Source organism: Apis florea, unplaced genomic scaffold, assembly GCF_048593485.1.
Source record: "Apis florea isolate Af1SG1 unplaced genomic scaffold, ASM4859348v1 contig_2897_pilon, whole genome shotgun sequence".
Taxonomy (NCBI): Eukaryota; Metazoa; Arthropoda; class Insecta; order Hymenoptera; family Apidae; genus Apis; species Apis florea.
This window is the reverse complement of record NW_028256665.1, coordinates 53,315-76,375: the sequence shown is the minus strand read 5'-3', so window position 1 is coordinate 76,375 and position 23,061 is coordinate 53,315. Positions and strand designations below refer to the sequence as shown.

General features: G+C 43.3%; 1 protein-coding gene and 1 non-coding gene across 9 annotated transcripts in view; one reads left to right on the top strand and one right to left on the bottom strand.

Annotated features, from left to right (window-relative positions):
* The window catches only part of vg (transcription factor vestigial), a 60,865-nt gene that overhangs the window by 30,273 nt on the left and 7,531 nt on the right, over positions 1–23,061 (bottom strand). The window lies entirely within an intron of this gene.
* TRNAS-UGA (transfer RNA serine (anticodon UGA)) lies at positions 3,232–3,314 on the top strand. Its single transcript has one exon. It is a non-coding gene; the product is annotated as a tRNA-Ser (tRNA).

The following is a 23,061-nucleotide window of genomic DNA, read 5'->3' as shown; positions in this document are numbered from 1 at the left end:
GGATAGAAAGAATTGGTCACGCGGGAAGGGAAAAAAGTGAGAGGCGTGTGTTCGGTGGAAACTGGCCCTCGAGGAAAAGCTTATTCGATTCAATTCTAATGACGCGGATAGTTGCATTCGCGGTAATACCCGACAACGGACTATCTCTACTGTGCCGTCGTCGAATAATGAGAGTATTCTCACCACGTTTTCCGCGACACCGGCGTATTACGGCGTATGTTCAAAGAGCCGCCACAGCCGTCGGTCTGGCATCGTTGATATAAATTACACCCACACAGGCGCACGCGTTTCGAGGCCAACCGATACAACAACGTAGTCTCGAAGGGAGGACACGTTCGTCGCGCACCGTACGCGTCGACGTATTACCAGATTCTTAGGAATGTTTATAATTTTACGAGCCTGCTTAATATGCGCTTAGCTTCTGCCGCGGTAGCCTCGGGCTCTTCTCCCTCCCTCCTCCCCCCCCTCCTCTTCGTCATCCCTCGCCTTCCTATCTACGACATTTTCCACTTAACCTTTGAACCAAGATCGTTACCTCGCGTAGCAGGTACATTCCACCTTGCGGCGCGATCATCGCTCGAAAATTCATTCCGTCGAGATGAGGTCGCCGACTTCCTCTTCTATCGCGAAACATCTATATTCGATACGGGTGAACGAACAAGGATTCCAAACGGATTGAACTTTCACTCTTACCGTACTTTTCTCTCTCTCTCTCTCTCTCTCTCTCTCTCTCTCTCTCAATTTTTTATTTCATTTTTCTATACGCGCAGCACGTACTCGCCGATTTTTTCTTATCTCTGTATTCGGAAATACGATAATAAATGAATAGATTACGTGGATCGGGAGGCACGGCAAATTTCCGGAGAATGCTTCCTCCCTGCTATGACGGAGAGGAGAATTATCGAGATTGAAGTTTGCGTGGATCTTCCACGAAGAGCATAACTGAACGCAACTGCATAGCCGTATGAAGGAAAAGACGGTTCAAAATTTCTATTCCTTTTCCTCCATCTCTGTCCGCATTATTTCGCCGAGACTATATAGCGATGATTGTATCGATTAATCCTTGATTCCTTCCATTTTTTTATTTCAATAGTACTCGACGTTGATTCGACGCGTATAAAATACGCGTATATAAATCCGAGTTTCCCGATTTCTCGGCCGTGCCGCGTATTTTTCAACGCTCAAGGTGCAAAACCAGTATGGTACGCGAAAGCAACTCGGCTCGTTTATGGGGGACAGGTGAAGGGCCATCGTTTTTGTTCGAACGAAACTTCCCGTGTCGCCATTTAAGAGCGTGTAATCGTCGGTATACGACTGACCACTTGTAATTGCATTAATTTCCTCCCATAATTATGAATCTTGTTCATTCGCTTCCGATTCACCGTTGTCGGGCACGTAACGTATCCGCAAAGAAAGTTGATCTCCCGGCTACGATTAAATACGTTTGGTTGGATCGTCGAGGGAAAATCGTTGAGAATTAATTTTTTCGTTTTTCAACCGTGTATAATATAAATTATCGTATTTATATACGCGAGAAAGAAAGACATAAAACGCTTTGATCCATCAACAGCATGGTAAAATTCAAAGTGAAGAGAAATTGTGTTTTAAAGATCCTGTGTTCTTGTCTACGATACCGATCTTGTATACGATAACTCGAAACGATAAAATAACCATTATTTGCCATTCGCGTAAACGTTCGACGGAATTAAATAAAATAAAATTGCAAGTTTCCACGATACCGAGAATAAAAGAGTCCGGTCGAAAGAAGGCTACATTTTCATTAGTCATGAAGCGCGTCTCTCGACCAGTGTCTCAAGGGTTGACTCGACAACTGTCGATTCGTCACTGTCAGCTAGTGCAGTGTCACGAGCTGCGCGAGATGAGACGACCGATTACGAGAATGAAAAATGATCCGCGAAAACCTTTGATATTTCGTCTTCTATTCCCGCCGGGGGATATACGCAATATGTATCGGGTTCCTGGATACATACAGAACCGCAATTTTACTTTTAATTTTCGTATCGTTTTCTTTTCTTACTTTCTCACGTGCATTCATAAATGAGAAAAATACGAACGCGACGAACGAGACGTGGCGTCGTATTGGTTCTGAAGGGTCGCGTTATCGCCATAAAGAAATTTATCGCTTGTCGTTCGTAATATTAACGAGTCTAATTTTATTATAAGTGAATACGGAATGACGAAGTAGAAAAATCTTGGATCGATTTTCTTGTAACTCGATAGGAAAGCCGTGATAAACCGTGATCAACGAAATTACGGAGCGAGCGTGTGTCGCAGCAGGTATTACGCTGCGATAAAAACAAGATAATTTGTAATAACAAATCGATTAATCGCTTATCGCTATATTCGCGTGTCATTTGTTCATCATCCATGAAAGTGATTTATTTGGGCGACAACACAACGAGGTCCAACAAGAACGATATCGACGAAAAGAAAAATCTCGTTTCTCGTTTTCGGAGACCGAAGCTATTATACGTACGATATCATTCGGTTTAACGATCGCGATTAAACAACCGTGAGATGACTCAATTATCGTTAATACGGTCGCGACGTGCCGTTTTCCTCGGAATCTTGAAGGAAAGGAGACGATAGGAGAGGAGAGAGGAGAGAGGAGAAAGAGAGAGGTGAATTTAATTAATCCGCAGTTCATTCGTTAAAACCCGGAAATGCGACCCTTGTAATTGTCTTAGTTCGATCGTTTCCTTGGCTAATTGAAATTCTTATCCAAGTACCGATAACGTCGTGAAAGAAACTTGCCGGACTCTATTAACGATGCTTGATCATTAACGCGTTAACGATCTTTTGATCTTGCTGATTTCTTTTTTTCCTTAAATCATCGACGATACATCGATCGTTTGGCGTAAATTTTAAAACGAAAAATATATCGATTCGATCGATTTCAAATAAAAAAATCAAGTCCAATATTTTTTTAAATTACACTCATTTAAAAATTTAAGAAACGATAAGTTTAATATTTCCTTTCGATTTATAAATTTTGTTTTTTTTTTCCGCATTATCGATTTCCGCACAAGATTTCTTTTATGCAATTTTTTTTTTTCTTTATATTAATATTTCATTTCAATATCATTTATTAGGATAATTCATTTTTTTTATTCGTTCGAAAGAAAATGATTCGATGATCGAATAATACCAACGTTCTATCGGGGTTCGATCCCCATTCTAGTACGAAATATAAGAACCCAGAAGCGACGAGCTGCGGTGTCCGAGCGGTTAAGGAGATGGACTTGAAATCCATTGGGTGTTAACCCGCACAGGTTCGAATCCTGTCCGCAGCGAAAAATTTTTTTTTCTTCAAAATCGTATTTATTCGATAACAAATCGTTAAATGTGCATCGTAAAGGTACGATTTTTCAATTCGATCGTTAATACGAGAATAAAAAAAAGATATTAAACGAGTAAATTAAGAGTACGATCGTACCTCTTCGCTCTCGAAGTTCACGGTAAGCGCTAAGTGGATAGATGATAGCATAAGAGAACAACGATGAGAAAGATTTTTAATTCACGCGTTTCCAACGTTCATTTGTCACTTTTGTAAAGTTGGTTCCCCGCCAGTTATGTTCGTAAATGAACGACGACGAAAGAAAGATTTTCGAAACTTCGCGAGGCGATCGTTCGAAAGCACGAAAGTATGCAGATTTATAAAACGATTAACAAGTTGTGATTCGTCATCGCACCTACGCAATCAACTCCGTTACGTTCAACGTAATACGTTTCACGATAATAACGATAATAATAATAATTCGCAAAGAGCACCGATAAATCCCGCGTTGACGTCGCGAAAAATACCTTATTTCTCACGATTGATGACAATTGCCATGCGACGAAACGACAAAAACGACCACTCGTCGAATATCGTTTCCCTAGAAATACATCATATATTTTATATATATATATCAAGATATACCGAGTAATAGGTAAAATTCTGTCCCTTTTAAGGGAGGATTGCGTAGATAGACGCATGACGACGCAAAGAGACAAAAACCGTTTCATAAAAATTCCTATACAGATCCCTCGCGCTTCCCTCGTATTTCCCTCGCGCTACCCGCTTCTTGACTCGCGGTAATTGAAGAAACAAAGGGGACTGTAATTATGGCTGGCAATTACGTCGGCGTAAACGCGCTTGCGCGAAGCGGAGAAGCATGGCCGAGCGTGCGGCTTTCTTCCACGCTCCACGCCAATTTTTGATGAAATTATTTCCTACGGAAGAGTCGTTTTTCGTTGTTGTCGGAAACGGCGGCAGACGGAAAGCTGCACCGCAACAAACTCGACCAGTACCGGAATCGCGCTTCGTCTCTTCAATAACAATAATAATCGCTCGTTTCACAATTAAGCAATTTGAATCACTTTTTGGAAGAAAAGACCGAATCGAATTGAAATCTCGATCGTGAAATCACGAATTTCGGATTACGTTCGAATTTTCGAATATCAAATACAAAATTCTCCGATTTCCATTCCAATTCTCTTCGAAATTTCAAAAGACGATGATAAAATTGTTGACTGTGATAAAGTTGGCAATGCGTTACAGCGATAATTCAATGTGTCCGTTTATTGCGCTCTAACTAAAATCTTTATTTGTAATTTGTTTATTAATATTTTTTAAATTAATTATAATCTATTAATAGGAAAGAATAAGTAAAGACAAGATATATGCGCGTATAAATTTACATCGTAAAAAATATAGAAGGTAAATGTCTCGATTAATTAATAAATTATAACCTTTCAACGGAAAAGTTTCCTCATTTTTCACACGATTTCGTAAACGATAAATAATCGCAAATCGTATCTCTCGATATTAATTGCAGAGAACAAACAACAATCTGATAAATGAATAGCGATTCAAGCGTTTAAGAGATCGAATCATCCGTGATTAAAATTTGTAAAGAAAACCGATGTATATAATCTCGATAATGAGAGAGGAAAGAATTCGAAGATCAAAGGAGACGAAATAAAATAATATAAAATACGAATTTCACGCAATTTGATAAAAATATTTACATATAAACGAGAAAATGTTTAATATTATCTAATAGGATTAAATAATAAATATTCAAGGTATTAGAAAAAGTGTTATCACTAGTATGAAATATCATAGAAAGTTTCGTTAAACAACCATCTATCGAAACGTTTCAATTCTTTCATCTCCTCTTTTTTTCACGTGTCGTTAAAATTAATTTAAAATTGCGTTATCGCAATATTCGCTTCCAATTTACCTGTATCGCGTATCGAGAAACATCGAGAGCAAGCACACTCCGACTTACGTTCAAAACACAGGAAGAAGAAGGAGAAGAAGAAGGAGAAGAAGAAGAAGAAGAAGAAGAAGAAATCAAACAGCCGTTCACGAATTACCATACATTTTGTGGCGGACCGGAGATGACCGTAAAGCTGTCGGCTATCGCGAAAATCGCGGTGAACCATTGTACGCTCGAGGACAAATGCCCCGTGTCGAGCATCGAGCGAAAAGAAGATAAATAAGAAAAGAAGAGGGAAGAAAGAAAGGATCCGAAAGCGCAAATAAGACGTCGGCCGATCGTTGGCTCGATCGTGGAAGCGAATCAGAAAATCGCATGCAGAGCCGGTGGAAAGGTTTACGGCCTTCGTTATCCTGTTTGCGCGCTCATCAACCTCGAAGGAACGCTAACCCCGACGTATCTGCCAAGAAATAAGTAGCGGCGCGGCGATCGTGATCACCGATGCGGATTCAACACCGTTCCGAAATCCCCTTCGATCCCATCTCCATCCTTTCTTACCATCGCTCGCCTCTTTCTTCTCTCGCTTCTTTCCACTCGCCACTTCTCTTCCCCTCCTTCCAAACATTCGAACGCGACAAACCCATTTTTCCCTTTATCCTTTTTTCCCCGTCTTTCTTTCTCTTTTATCGTATCGCCAAGTGTGAAAATTCCGCTATTCCGATCTCTACCGTTTAACTCCTTCTCGTAAAAAGATTCTACGTATTACGATTGTTTGCGATCCAATACTGGAATCAGATTTATCCTCTAGATTCACCGATATAAACATTCTTCGTCTAAACGAGATCGAATTCGCGTTTCAAAAGATCCGTTAATACGATTACGTAAATCGCCGCTTTCATTTACACGCTACTTAATTTTGATAAAGAGGCCTTATCACTCTTAACCATAACGCGAAACGAGGCACGCGTTGCTTTCGCGTGTTACACGCTTTGCGCTTAATTCTAACTTAATGCTCTTAATTAAAGTAAATTCTTATCGACTGACAACGATTATATACCACGTATGTAATCTCGATCACGCACGTGTACACTTTTAATCGTATTCGTATAAATTAGCGAATAAAATTAATTCTCTTCCCTTATTTTTCTTCGCGAGAAATTGAAAAATATTTTAAAACACGAGGAATTAATTGGGGGAAGGAAAAAAAAGAAAAAGAAGAGAAAAATAGAATCGATTCGCGTTAATTCGCGAATTCACGCAGGAGGAAACGTTCACAAGTATTAGAACGAAAACAATAAAGAAACAAGAAACCCTCGTAAGAAGAAGCTTTTCATCGAGCGAATATCGAAGAATTTGTCGCTTCGCTCGAAGCAGGTCGAGCGAGAAAACATCAAAGGATTCCTCCTCATCCCTGGTTCGCCTCCTCACCCTTGGCCGCCATCCTTCTCGACGTAATAATCATTTATTATCCCGGCGAGTAATAACCGGTACGCAACGATATTATGAAGTTGCGAAAATTAAGGCTTTGTTTAAAAATTAGCTGCCCCTACAATTTACGCGACGACCTTCTTTCATAAACTTTATCTTCCAAGTCTATCCTTTACCTCGTTACCGGTCTTTGCTCGTCGTACACTGAGAAATACACTGAAAATATTGATTTTCAAATAAACACTTGATATCTTTGTTCGCTGTGCGCCGAAAGATCATCTATATAGTAGTTCGTTTAGTTTAATTCGTTTCTACGAGAAACGCGTTTATATATATATATATTTGGTCAGAGAATACGGATCGAAGGATTGGATGGCGATCAGGCGTGGAAAGCGCGCCCGTCCACGAGTCATCGTACGAGATAGGTGATCGCGAGACACGCGAAATTGACGAAAGTATGCCGGGTGCGTGAATTCCACGAAAGTTTCGAGTTGTGGCCAAGTTTGGCGAGACCGGGCAGGCAAAAGGGAAACGCATCTGTTACACCGTCCGATAACGCGACGCGTTTCGCGCTCTCGCGCCCTTATTAATGAGAGGACATTCCCGAACAGCTCTCTCGGAATCTTGGTTTCGACCGACGGGTTCCGAAAGCAACGAAAGCCGAAAACGCCAAGAATCCGCGGCTAGCTGCCGGTCCTCAATGAAAAACAGATGCTGACACCGTCGCTCCGAAACCTCGCTTTTTCACCACACCCCTTTGATCAACCAACTGCATCGCGAGACGACTTTCTGCGCATTCTTTCGCACAGATTTCTCCGACTACGATTACGCTCATTCTCCTCACTCGTCCAAACAAAATTTCAATTAACGCGTTCAAAATTGTTCCCTGTCATTTTTACCCAACATATATCTTGAAGGAAAGACGAAGATGACGAAGCGATAAATCATCGAACGAACGTCTAGACGATCGATAGAATATAACGACAGAAAGAAAGAGAGAGAGAGAGAATAAGATACGACAACTGGACGGGAAGACGGACGAGAGATATGGAAAAGCATAGAACGATACATTCGATTCCGAGTTCAATAATCGCTCCTTTGAATCGAAGGATAAAAAACGACAAATTATCCATCGTTACCTAAATCCATCGATTTAGGAATTTAGGACGGAAGAATAATTCGATCCGATAATCCGTACGCGTTCTCCACATCGTCGTCTCTTTTGGCGAAACTTCGTTTTCCATCGAATTGGACGCGACAAGCGCTCGACAGGTGATGATCTCAATTGAAGCGATCCCTTAATTGCGATCCCAGGGCGCAGGTGGCTCGTGAGTTGCGAACGTGTGTGTCTAAGCCGCGGCGGCACGCACAAAGGTGTCTCTATTAACCCCGGAAACTAGAGAACCGTGCAAAATGTCTGGCTCGAGAGGGAGGCTCGCTCTATATTAGCTCGTTTTATGCAGACGCCGCGGCTTCCATCAAATTAAGTTCATACGAGCTTCTCGCCTTCCGCGATCTTGAATCTCGACTCTGCCGAGTTTCCCTTCGATCGATCGATTCGCTCTGCTTAGTCTTCAATGCTTAATCAACACCGTGATCTTCGCGCTGGAATTCGAGAATCTTTGAACGCGACGCTTTCGATTATCAGCGAAAAATATATATATATATATATATATATATATTTCGGAAGGGAAAAATAGGGGGTTAGGTTGAATTACACGTAGGTGGTCCAAAGCGTTCGTTAAGCAACATCGGAAGATAAACGGAAGCTACATCTCGAGTTAACACGTACGGAATTAACATAGTCGAGCGCGGTTCGACGTTTAAAAGCCGATCGCATTTCCATACCGGTGCCATTTCAGCCTACCACCACCATCACCATCATCACTACCGCCACTACTACTACTCTCTCGCTAACACGCTGGTCTATATTTGCCCTCGGATCTCTTCGAGACTCGCATTTATATCCCGTTATCCGTGGATCTTTACGCGGCATTCGAAAGACGCTGGCGTACCCTCTTCCGTTCTCTCGCCAAATTCGTTTCTTTTTTCCCTCTCCTCCTCGTGTCCTTTGTCCCCTTTCTTCCTGCGTTTTTTTTTCTTTATTCTACGAAAAATCGTAGGAGACGAAGGCTGTCGATCAAGAGGGGAGGGAAGAAGGTGCGTCGTATTCGGCCCTCGTATCTCTTACCCCGTTCGCAGCGAGAACGATCATATATAATTCTTTTCTACGTGACAGCCGGTAGTTTGGATACAAGTCATTAACTCCGGCCGCGGGGAACGCAATATGTTAATGTCACCGATGACAACTAGTCGTTTAATCACTTAACGCCTCTTTCGAATACCACGAATCGCGGACTACGAACCCGGAGTGATTCATCGGCTGCAACGGCATCTCTTCTAATCTCGAATCCCGAAATTCCTTATAAATCGTCGACGGATGGCCGTTTCGCGATTTACTTTCGCGAAGTCGGTTAACGAGTCGAAACACGCCGTGTCCAGGACGGGTGTGTTTCCGCTTCGTGCCCCAACGCGTTCTCATCTTTTTCGCAAAAATTTCTCTCGCGAGATCGAGTGGAAATAAAACAAGAGAGGAAACTTTCACCGATGCTTCGTCGGCGACGTGACGCCAAAGCGAAGGCGCGCGCGCGTTAGGGGAACGAGTTCTCGCGCGTGTTCCGTTTTCGATCGAACGCGGATCGGCGCGACGCGACTTTCGGAAAAGCGGAGAAAAAGCCGCGGCTCCGTAAAACCTAGTCGTCTCGTTTATGAGCTCGCGGATCTGTTGCCGATTGTCGGCATAAAATACCGGCCGGGTATCGTAAAGCACTCGACGCGCGGTTACAACCGCTTACAAATGACTCTCTTAATGCTCGCTGCCCGCTGTATATATATTACAACGAGAGTTCACTCTCGTCGCTATAACTTATACTTTCTGCACCGAGTACGGAGCCGCGCAAGAAAAATAAGGAGATCCGTTTCTCCGACTCGAGAATTACGCGCGCCGACCGTTACACACGCGCGCTCTGCCTTTCTTCTTTCCGTAACACCGTCATCCACTCAATTTCACCGGGACCCGGCGAAAAACACGATGGAAAAAGGATTTCCGAAAGATCGGAAACGAATCGTTGTAGAGGGAAGCATCGCGTCTTAAATTAGACAGGTGACAATCGAATTTAACCCGTATCTGGACGGTGAATCAGTGAGGCAACCGGGCCAGTGACTCTCTCGCCCGTAAATATAGAGACGGTGAACGGTCCTCGGCCGCTAGTCGTGCTCGCTAAGAATTCGCAGGCATTGTAGTTTAGCGCCGAGTCGAAAATCGAGCCGCGCTCTTTCGCCCGTTTTCCTTCGTTTTTCTCCGCATTCCCTCCGTCGCCGCTTCGACCTCCTCGTGCAACGCACTGGAAAAATAACGACGGCGCTTCGCTCTAAATACGACTCACCGATCGACTACCTCGACTATCGAGAATCGAGCGTTAACGCATCCTAGAGCAGTCGAGCGATTGTCCTTCGTCTCTCTTCCGCTCTCATCTCGGCCCATTTCCTACGATATATATAATATTTTCGACAGAGGAAAAAAATCCGTCTCACGGATAGCGAGAGAGAAAAAAAAAAAAAAAAAAAAAAAAACAAAATCGCTACGAGATTTCGAAAGATCATTCGACATTTACTTTCTTCTATCGAAATTAAATCGAAATTATCGTTCGTTGCATAGGAAGAGAACGCGATCTCGATCGATAGTGATGAATTCGTGTAAATTTCGCGATAAGATCTCTCGCGACAATTTGATAAAATGCGTTCTCGATCGCGTCATGGACTGCGATCATCGGGCCGAGATTTATTAGTTTATTGCCAGGAGAGAGGGAGAAAATGGAAAAAGGGACGAGGGAACAATGACGCAGCTCGAAACGAATTTCAGACGAATTTTATGAACTCGAAAAAGCGGCCGACCCCTCCCTGGCCGCTCGCCAACCGACCGACGGCGGTTTATTATAGTTTTGTTATGACAGCGGGGCGTTTCGGTAAATTAATGTCGAAACAAATGTATCTCGTCCTAAGAGAGCCACGGTTGTACCTCTAATTGAATTGGTAAACATCATAAGTTAACCGGTAAGTAGTTGTGTCGTCGTAAATCACTTTTGGAAGATGAGCCGTCATCGCGAGCGGCGGCGGCATCGATGGGAAACGGGGATTTCGAATTTCTTAGCGAATCGGGAGAGAAATCGCGAATTTCGTTCCATCCCATCCATTTTCCACGCTAGAAATTGTTATCCGAAGCAAACGCGATCGCGACAAAACGCAATTTCTCCCGTTCTTTTCGAAAAACTATTAAATACCGCTGTTACATCGATCTAGGCAGAGGCCGATGATATCCGACGATATCGAGGAACGACGGAGGCAAAAAGACGGTGGAAGATTTTTTGGCGGTGGTGATGCCGGACCGGATGGAACGTGCGCTCGTATCGCGCGATAGAAATATTTTTGCCGGTTTAAGTCGGAAAGGGAGGACAGCAGCAGCTGGCCGCCGCGCCGATGCGACCGATCATACCTGCCGGATCGCTTACGCGTCGTGCCGCCATTCGCGTACGGGCTACCTTCCTCCTCGGATAAAAATCCTATTTACCGATAGAATCTTAGGTATATCAAACTCGATACAACGCTCAGGTATCCGCCGCGCGTTATCGAGACCGAGACCACGCGAGAATTCCACGGAAGCGGGAACCCTGTTGATGCCAGATGCGCGATCCGGGTTCGCGAGATAAAGAGACCATTCTCTCTCTCTCTCTCTCTCTCTCTCTCTCGGCTCCACGTCTACGCGTCGAAAGGGAATGAAAAAAAGGGCCGAGTATTTTCGCGCGAAAAGCACACCGGCGCGGCGAATTCCAGGAGGGCAGTGGCGGCGGCGTCCAAGAATAAATCATGGAAAAGGCGGAGAAAAGAAAGCTGCTCGGTTCGCTGCTCCCGGTGTTTCTCTCCTCTTCTTCTTCTTCTTCTCTAACCTCCTCGATCTCCCGCCTCGAGATAGACGAATAGAGGGGTTAATAATTTCCCCGACTTTTCCGAGAGCCATTGATTAATCGGATGCCATGTTCGACTGCTTCTCTCTTCGAGGGAGGAAGAATGGAGGGAGGAAGAAGGTAGAGGAATCGGCAGGGAGCGCGAGTTCCGCGGGGTTAAACGGACGGTATTTCAGTAATGGAGGCTTATCGCGCGCTGCTACCGCACGAATCCCCGTCGCGTCCAACAGGCCTGCCACTGCCTCCTTTGGACGGCGTTTATTAATTCGCCACTTAACAACCGTAGCCCGCGGTCTCTGTTCTTCCGATATCGATGAGGAATTAGACGCGTTTAGTCCAAACAGACGGTCCCGGAGGGGTGGGAGGAGAGGCGGGAATAAGCGAACGCAAGCTGGAAAGCGGCCATGGAAACCATGGAGCTACTCGTAAATAACGTACCGCGACCGTGAAGTGCGTCTCTCGCTGCAATTAACTATCCTCCCTCCCTCTCCCTCCCTTTATCGGCCTTTTTGCCCATGAATCGTTCCAAAGTCCTCGTTATACCGCGCCGCGGCACGCCACGACCCGGTTTTTACCTTCTTTCCGAAGGAATTAGGGATGTCCATGAGTATGCTCATCTCTCGGAATCCCTCGATCGAAACGCGTTTTTGCACGCGTGGCGGGACCTTTTCGTTCGTGATCCCGTGTCGCGAGAATCGATATCGATGGAATCGTTGGTTTGAGAGAACAACAACGGGATCGATGTTTGTCGCGAACCCGTCCTGATCGATCATTCCGCTCGAAAGGGAAGACACCACCCCTCCCCACCTCTTCAATTCATCATTCTTAATTAATCAATTTTCTCGTCGATTTTTCTCAACGCTCTTCCGATCTCTCTCTCTCTCTCTCTCTCTCTCTTTCTCTCCTCCCCTTCCTTCCAACGAGTTTATTTTATTCATTTTTAATCGAACCAGCTACCACGCGCTACGCGCAAGAATATCGTATTATTTGAATCGATAGGTAGGCAAAGACTCGTCCGGCAAAACTGGTCCTGCACTGGACTGGACCGATGTCTGTGTATCAAAGAGATACCGACCCAATCGATCAGATTCGATGCGATATCGCGTCGAACAATTTCTATAATTAATCGCGTCGCGTTCAAAGATCGACGCGATCCTCGATTTCCTCGATTCGACGTATCTCCACGGAAGAAAATATATTATTCCGATACTTTGTATCCATGTTACCTATACGAAATATCAACTAACTCTATCCTTCGAATCGAGCGTAATCGAGCGAAATATTTTATTTCTCGTTATTTTTATATACGTACCGTGCAATGTACCAAATATTCTAAGGTAAGGCAAAATTAAATAAACATTGAGAAATACGATATCGAAATTTGATCGTAATGAAATAACGATCTCTTTTCAACATAAACGAATAATCTAGGCAAATTAACGAAAGCATGCGTATTTTCAATTAGAACGAAATTCTTTCTCAATTAGATCAAATTCTTTTACACACGCGAGACAACATAACAGAGATTTTTAGGCGACAGAATCGTTGACAGCGTGAACGTCGTTATTTCGGCAACGACTCTCCTACGGTACATTGTCGGTGAATTTCGAGCGAATAGCGGCCGAAGAACGCGAAGAATTTGGCGACCGACCGATGAATCGTGTCCGGCCAAAAATTTCTCGCCCTCCCGTATTCGCGAATTAATCGAGAATCGTTGAAACGATACGTCTTTCCGAGTTTTATCGATCCTCTTTCACAAGCGAACGATCCTTTTCTCCGCTCTTTATTTCCTCCGTTTCGTCATCTGTCCTTCGTGATCCATTATAAAAAATTACGAAATCGATCGACATTTTTCGATCCTTAACGCTTAAAGCGACGTTTTTCCTCGAGTTTTTTTTATCCACCTCGAGGATAAAAAGTTGAAAGAAGAAAAAAAAAAAGAGAGAAAAAAAAGCAAACCTTCGACTTTGCCTCAACTCGTGAAACGTGGAAAATTAAATGGAAGAGATACTCGAGAAATCGAAATGAAATCGGAATCGATGTCGGATGATACTCGATATATTATCTACTACTACCTACTACACAATTCCCGATAACCGATGCATTTTTCATCACCGTTTGTCCGCGCTCGGCATTGAAACGATCCACTATCGAAATTGTCCTAGATCGAGTGCCAGTTCGAAGGCTGAACCAGCGGTTTCCCTCTACTTCCCGATACTCGCTTCTCCCCCTCCCGTACGCCTGAATCCATCCAACTCTCCTTTGTCCTCCGCTGGCAACAGGTTACTACTCGCTATCGATTCGATCTCGCCTCCGCTTCCGGGGAGCCTTCCCTTCGACCATAATAGACGAGATATCTCGCAACCGCTCGCATTGTTCGCTTTCCACGCGTCCAAGATGAGGAGGTGGGCGATCCGATACGTACCGATCCGTCAAACGATTCATAACGTGCCTCCTACCTTCCACACGGTATAATCGATGATCGATTATTTCTCGAAATAGCGATTCCTCTGCTCTCTTGCTCGTCTCATCCGTTCTTTTTCGAAATTGTATCATCGAATCAACGGCGAGAAGAAGGGAAGAAAACGAAGAAGGAAAAAAATGATACGATCATGGGAGAGGGTGAGGCGGGGGACTGATTCAGAATTGCAAATCGACGACCAGATGGACGAGCGTTCGTCGAAATGCTCACCCGATCCAATCGACGGCCAATAAAATTTGGGTTACGCGAGCGAGCAATTCCATTCCCAACACGGGAAGGAGGGAGGGGAGCGAAGAGGCGAAGAAAGGAAAAACGAGGTGAAAACGAGGGAACGGAAGGAGAAAAGAAAGAAGAAGGAAGCGGCGTGACAGCGGCGGCGGCGCGGACTCTTTATACACCGTCTAACTGTCCTTCGTGACAAACCATGGACGACGCGTTCCTTTTCCAGCCAGTCATTGAATTGTAGATTCGTATGGACAGATGAACACGTCCGTCGACAAACTTGCAGTACTTACGATCGATAAAAAGCATCGAGAGACCCTGGAAATCTTGCGATCGTTTATATATTATCGTCGACAGATCCCGGGAGACTTCCGTTTCGATTCTTCCCTTCGTTCTTCGATCGCCCCGATTCGCCATTTCCACGCGATCGAATTTTCTTCTTCTTCCACTTTTTCTTTTTCACCGATCGCGTTTCCAACCCTCGTTCTATCACCCTCTCGATTCGACAAACTAGTCACGATCGTGTCACAAATTCATATTTCCATCCTTAAAAAAGCGTTAGACGCGAACATCGGTGGAAATTTTAATTTCCAAGTGGACGTCGAACGTTCGCAAGAACGAAACGATTTCACCGGCTAAGATCTCGGCTTCTCGGTACGGGAGCAAAGTCGTTAATCTTTCTCGATGGAAACTCGCGATTTGGGCGGATTAGAGACAGCTCGCCGCTGGTAATTGTGTTTAAATATATCCATGCGCGATGGTATAAGGAAGAATTCAAATCCGGACGAAGACGCGCAGGGTTAATTGTGATTTGTGGCTTTAGATTGTTGCGAATAGACGCGAGAACATTTTCTTGGACATGGTAGACCGTTTGCGCACGGCACATCACGAAGAACGATCGCGAAATATCCGCGCGATATTTTTCGATCGATCGCTACGCGTTTCTCCCCTTCCCCCGTTTTCCATCAATCCTTCTCATCGATTACGCGAATACGGCTTTTTTATATATCATGCGGATAATCGCGTGATAAAAGATACTGTTCTAACCGATGCGTTTCTTTTTCATGGAAAAAGAAAACAAGAATGGTGGAAAAAAATTCGCAAATTTATCGCCGCTGTATGTAAGCTTGAGTGTAACATATTTCGCTCAAATTAACGTGTGCTGATACGGTGAAAAGTGAGACATTCGGCGAGAATAAATTATTACGGAATGAAAAACACTTTTCGTTTAATTAACGTCATTTAACAAGACACACGTGGACGGCATCGTCGTGATGCGCCGAAAAAACGAACAGGTGATCGGACCATCCGACGGATACGATATCGAAAACAGTGCGACTGATCGATCGATTTTTTTTTCGCCTAGTCGACGAGAACGAGACGAATCGTTTACTCGATACGGATAATTATTCGACGCGTACTTGACGAGGAAAAGTATAAATGTTAAATTAACATCTACGTCTTTTTCTTATATATATATAATTGTTCGATTTGAAATTTTTGTTCAAAGTTAAAACATCCAAAAATAAGGATTTGGCTTTGATTTTAAAAAAATAAAAAAATTTTTTTTTGTCCCAACATTAGATCCTACACTTTGACGTAAAACGAGAATCGCAATTATATAATCGATGTATTTTCCTACGTTCGTGCGTAATCTAAAAAATAATTATGACCTGACTTAGGCGTAATTTCCAATCGTTCTTTTCTCGGATCGATTTCAATTCATCTTCGCGATCATGGTTAACATAACGACGGAAATCGATGATCTCGTTAACGAAAGGCGCGGCGTGGCGAAACTTTCACCGAAACATCGCGAAATTAAGGTGAACCCAACGTACCGGTTTCCGCGAAAAAATTCATACGTGACCCGGCCGTGATCACCGGTTGTTACGCGGCCGAGCATCGACCGGGTCCACGGATCGGGTGGCAGGCAAAGACACAATCCGTTGCTCATCGCGTAAAAAGCGAACGGACGGCAGTGGTAAAACCTGATTCGATTCCCCAAAGGCTGGCAAAGATCGTTTCGAACGAGCAACACAGGCGGACGGTGTCGGAAGATCGAGATATCCGATCGGCGACGTTTCGGAAAATGCTCGAAGGGACGACGGAGTTGGAGCGTTGGGGCGGGGGGGAAAAAGATGAAAAACAGGATGGAAAATGATTGGACGAGGATCGAAACGAAACGAATGAAACGTCAAAATTCTATTCGATTTTGGTACGAAATATCGATTCGTTTTTTCCATTCGTAAATAAAATTTAACGGAACCGCGGCGCGTTATCGTCATCTAAATCAAGCGTTATCAACGAGGAATCGGTGAACACGGGCCACCGCCGATTCTCTTCGAATCTCTTCGAATCTCTTCGATTTCAATTAATACTCGCTTCTCGTTATCCTCAACGAGGTCGAACCATCTCGAAACTGAAAGAGCAAAGAAATTTCAATAACAGCCATCGAGTCAATCGACCGAAACGAGAATCTTTTCCAATTACGTTTACTCTTTTGGCGTTAAACGATGTCGTTCGTTCGAGAAAGCTCGATCTTTAACATCGATTCCTCTTCTACCGTTCGCGCGTACGAGATAAAAAATAAAATCCTGGTACCTGGTAAACTGGCCCATAAGAATGGCCCACTCTTCGACACGCTCATCGTTCATTTATAGAAATATAACGCGGGGAAGAACATGTTTATTATTTTCTCCACCGAGATAAATAAGTATACTCGGATATCGGATCGTCGAACGGAAATTAATCTCGATTTTCGTATTCGAAATATCTCTGTGACATCGATGTGCATAAATTAAAAGCACATGGAAGAATATGAGAAGCCCGAATCGATGAGCCGGATCGCTTCGAAAGTCAAAGCTCTCGGGAGAAAAAGCCACTTCCTATGCTTGGTTGCCTCGGAAAAATCCTGCCAATTGCACGCTGGTCAAAGGGTTAAGTAAAGACGTACCGTTCTGCGTGCCTACGGGAACTTCCGATATACCAGCCACGTTTAAACGTACTCCTTCTTTTTCTTCGCGTTTTACGGACAAAGATAAGTAGCGTTGGTCGATTGGCAAACGTAGTATCGTGGTTCGAAAATTAAGAAAAATTCGCATCAGCGACGAGGGATAATATTAGGGATCGTGTCGTATTGATTATTTTAACCAAATATTATCCGTCTTTTCAATTTTTTGTATTTGCTCGTATCGTTCAACGACGAGAAATTAAAAGAAAGAAAGAAAAAAAAAAAAACGCGAATTCGTCAAATTATCATAAAATCACTATTGGTAAAAAGATTTATCCGGAAAATTGGAATTCCTATATAACCCGATAATAAGGCAACGCGACATTCGACGACGATCGTTCACCGCGCGAGCATTCCCCGCCGCGAACGTTCGTTTCAATTATCCTTATATTAATAAGTCAATTATGCGCCCGGCGGGTAAACAATTTTAACGCAGTCGTAATTAACGCGGCACGATACCGGGGCACGGTCTGGGAGCGGCGCGAGCGAATGCTTCCAACGAATTCCACACACGGGGAATCGCGGGAATCGCAGAAACGCAACTCTCGTTAAATCGCGATTAAACTGCTATACGTTTATAAACGCCGCGCGCGCATACACACACATATTTGAACGTCGAAATCGTAATCCACGCTCGAACGACTCGCGACCATTGCTCGATAGGTGGTCCACCACCACCACTACGATACAGCTCCTACGATTTCAATTCCCGATCGGATCGCCGTTCCGATTTTCTTCAACCTTTCGTCGACAACGTTCTTCTCTTCTTTTCCATTCTCCATTTCCCTTTACCGTATCATTTTCGAAAATCGCTTTTCCAAATTTTTTCGCCCTTCGATCTCCACGTGGAAAAAGAGAAAGGAGACGAGAACTGTTCGAGAGGAAGGGAGAACGATCGAATGAGACGAGAGGAGCGAAGAAAGGAAGAAGAAAGAGAAAGAGGAGAAGAAACCTGTCTCCAGCGATTCTAGTCGCGGTTTTCCAGCGTGCGCGCGCGTCCCCCGTCGATTACGCAAGGGAGCTCTCGCGATGGTGCGCCATATAGGAATGGAGAAACTAGTCCGTAGAAATTTATTCCGGCGAAGCGAGAACAACAAATTACAGACCGTAATCGATCTTTGCTAATACGACGCGTCGGGAATGTCTGGACGAGTCGCTAGATCCGCTGGCAAACACCACCGGCGTATATTGATTTACGCGAGAATAAATCATTTCGCGTTCGTGGTGTTTGCGCCGTCTCGCGCAACTTTTCGCGGAAAATACAATCGCCGAGAAATCGAAACGGGATCGCGACTGGTTCGCGATAATCGCTCGTCTAATTGCCGATGCTAAACGGGTATCTACTTCGGAGTTGTGGCATTTTCCTCTTATATATATATACACGACGATCGTTTCGCATTTTTCTTTTTTCCTCGCTCCGACAGAATTAATTATCTTCTAGTAGTGAAATAATTTGACGAATCGAACGTTTATTTCTGTTATCAAGGAACGAGAGAAGGATGAAATCGAAACGGAAGAGTGATGGCTTTTGCGCTTTTGATCGACCATTTCCTACTTCCTTCTTTTAAAATTTCTAAAATCGAACAGATCATTTTTTCACCTTTTAAACGAGATGGATATTTCATTTCGTTACAAGTTTTTCAAATATTTTCTTTATAACATCAAATAATATCGATCCGAGCGAAAACAGAATACAATACAGAAGTAGGAAAACGTTGCGCTAATCGCCAGACGATTTAAATAAGACAATACCTCGTGTCACTCGATTATTTCTTGTTCCGATGGAATCGCGAGACGAAGAAAAAGTCGAACGTGAATCACTCTCGAACCAAACTTAGAGAAAGAAACACGAAAAACGAAGATGCGACGAAAGCGAGAAAGCATTCGACGAACCTTCGTTCATATATTTTCTCTCTAGGAACCACTACTACTACTACTACTACTACTACTACTACTACTATTACTACTACTACTACTACTACTACTACTACTACTACTACTACTACTACTACTATTACTACTACTTCTATTATTATTATTACTTCTATTACTACTTTTACTACTATTTCTACTAATACTACTAGTACTATTACTATTACTACTACTACTACTACTACTACTACTACTACTACTACTACTACTACTACTACTACTACTACTACTACTATGTTCGCAACGATTGCCGAATCGTTTTCTCAGCAAACGTACCACTTCCTTTTACATCGAGCCGTTAATTTTAATTCGATTACGCGATTCGAACGGAATTCGCTCGAAATCTGTCGCGTCGAATACAATTTCGATCCTTCGTCTTTCGTACAACCAACGTCTAGTAGATACATAAAAGTGAACAAAAAAAGAACATCTATTTCGAACAGTGGCTCGTAAATTAAACGGTTTAGAAAAGAAAAAAATTCATTCATTGCTGAAATTGAATTAATGCGAAAAAAAGAAAAAGAAAAAAAATTTAGATGTTTTTGAATCAGCGATAAAATCTCCTATCTCGAACACATAGCAACGAAAACTTATTCCCAATGTCACGATCCGGTAATAATCGTCGCTCTTCCACCGATCGAGCGTAAGCTGCGCGCGTTGCGACCCGAGAGTACAATTTTACGCGTAAGAAGGACGCGGCGGCGCGCGGTGCGGCGCGCCAACTATGAAATTTCAGCGGAGCCATTACCGCGAATTCATTATGGAACTTTTCTCCTCGCTCACCAGGCAATACCTGCATATTAAACGTAATTACGCTCTCTGTCCGCTTTGTGCCATAGCCGCGGCGCGCACACACATATACGCTCGAACCGGGCGTATAATATCGACTAGCACGCGAACGCATGCGCGCTATATATTTTTATACGCGCAACTCTTTCCCTTCTCTACAATCTCTACAAAACTTGGTCTCCCTTGCGCGGTCAGCTACGAGAGGAGAGGCTTTTAAAACCCTCCTTCGTCGCGAGTAGAAAACGCTTCTCCGCGTTTAATTTATGTAGGAAGCTAGGAAAGCCCGGCGGAAAAAAAAAAAAAAAGACAGAACATGTGACGCGGTAAAAACCCTGCGCGACCGCCGTTATAATTTATACGGCAAAGGCCCGCGTGTACACGCGTGCACCAACCACTTTCTAGCCCCCTCTCCGGTTTTCGCCCGGTTTCGTTCACTCTCGTCACGTGGTCACTCCTTCCTTTTCGCTTCGACATTTTCCGTCGCTCGTTTCTCTCTTCTTTTTTCCTCCCTTTCGTTTTTCGTTTTTCCTACCGTTCGACACGCAACCATGTCAAGAATGTGGGGAACACCATCGGCGAGAATGGTAAAACTCGCGTTACTCAACGATATCGCGTGGCTGAATGGAGCAAAATCGACGAAATCGAGAATCTGGACACTGTTGTTGGACCGACAATCGTACGATATTTCCAAATAGTTTTGTTCAATCAATTGTTCATTTTAAGTCTTTCTCTCTTCCCAATTTTTCCTTCCCTTTTTTCTTCGAGACGAGTGACGTAGAGTACTAAATACTTGCGTAACTAGGTATACGTATACATATAAGTATAGCTAACGCTCTTCTTCGAAACGCATTTATGCACGATGTTACGTTTTAACGTCTTCGTTCAAAATTAACTATTTCTTCGTCGAAACAAAGCGAACGAAGAAGAAGAATAAGAAGAAGAAGAAGAAGAAGAAGAAGAAGAAGAAGAAGAAGAAGAAGAAGAAGAAGACAAAGATGTTGGTTCAGGTTTTTCGCGTTCCAGAGCGGCGTGACCTCGGTCACGCCACGTGATCGTTCCTTCGAGTTTTCTGATAAAAAAGACGAGAGAAGAGGGAAAAGGAACGCACGAGAAACGGCAAAAGAAACAGCGTTATAAATAAAACTGAAACTCAGCGTTATGTTAAAGTACGCGTGTTCTCCGCGCGTATCCATCCGTTCAACGCACCGATTTATTCGACAATCAACAGAACCCACAAAATTCAACGGTGAAGATTAGGCAAATTCTCGATCATCATTCATATATATATATATATACATATAAATAAGTATGTACATATACTCCCTCTAAAACTATCATCCTACTATCCATGAAGAAAGAATATTGAAAATCAATGAAAACGAATATATAAGTACGATTTATAAGTCATCTGTTCTTTCTACATATCTTGCGTGAAAAAATTAGTCGAATGATAACAGTATCGATCGAATATCAATCGTTTATCAGAAAAATGTATACGCAATATATAATATTTCAACGTTAAATTTTAAAGTAGAAAGTTAAAAGTTAAAGTTTTAACGATTAAATATAAGTACATAAAAATCTATTTTATATTTTTCGTATTTTTACTTATAACATTTTTAAAACACGGTATAGATCGTTATTATAATAAAGGAGAAATCTTACATCGTTACGCAAAGATAGAACAAGTACTCGCGATTATCGTCGCGATCGTAACCGTACGTATTACGTAAAGGATAAAATAGCGGTAATCCAATTAATTAATAAATCTAAATCTAAGATCGCGTCTTTTCCCCTTTTGTGGTGAAATTGGAAGACGAGGTGAATAGCGTCTCTTTCCCACAGAACGTCGTTCGTTGTCGGTCGTGATCCAGGAGGAAGAAGCGAGAAGAGGACAACGGGAGCAACAAGACAACGCGCGCGGTAAAAAAGAGAAATAACAAAAAGGTCCGTGGCAAAAGGACTGCTTTAGGTTGGGCAGATCCCGGGCGGACGATAACGGGAGGACACATCGCCACCTCGACGCGACGATCGTAAAACTTGGTCAGGTAAAGGCGCGGTTCGTTTGAGAAGCCGATGCTACGGAAGGACGGACGGGAGCTGCTTATAGTTTAGGTATTATAGTCCGGGGACCAGTGCTCCTCTCTCTGGCTCTCCGAGTCTATCGCGAGGGCTGCACGTACCGTACGCGTTCCCTTCGGGGTGGTCCTCGCTACGACATCGGTTCATTAATCGGCCAGATACCCGAGAAAAATGCGCTTTTACGGCCTCCCTCCTCACTCGTTCTCTCTCTCTCTCTCTCTCTCTTTCTCTCATCATTCAGCGCACACGTTCTCTCTGACGAGAATCGTCCAACTACGCTTGTTGGTAGCTACCTCGGTATTCTCTACCGCTCGAACAACAACTATTCTCGTCCGTTTCGAACAGAATCTTTTGCGATTACGATCAAGCGATCCATAAACGACTCTTGTCTCTCTGTTTTCCGATCAATGATTAAAAATAATAATCGCGATAATATCGAGAAACGATCCAATTCACAGATTCCGAAATTTTAAGATCTAATAATAATTGAGTCGTTATCGTATCTTTTACGCTTATTCTTCCAATTTTTTTCGAACTATCATTTTCTCGATGATAAATTATAACAAGAATTAAATAATCTTTGAATACGATACGTACATAAGTATTTTTAGTTATGCGCCAAAAGTTTTACTCTCTTCTAATTCCGATCGATACTTTATAATATCATCGATCACGTTCATTATTAATCGATAATCTGATACAAACGAAAAAGAGGAATATTATTTTTAATTCGCGAAATTCTCTGAAATATGAGTCATCAGAGAGACAGAGACAGACAGAGAGAGAGAGAGAGAGAGAGAGAGAGAGAGAGAGAGAGAAGAGATCTCCAAGAGCAATATATCTTTCTATTTTTTCTCCTCGATGAAT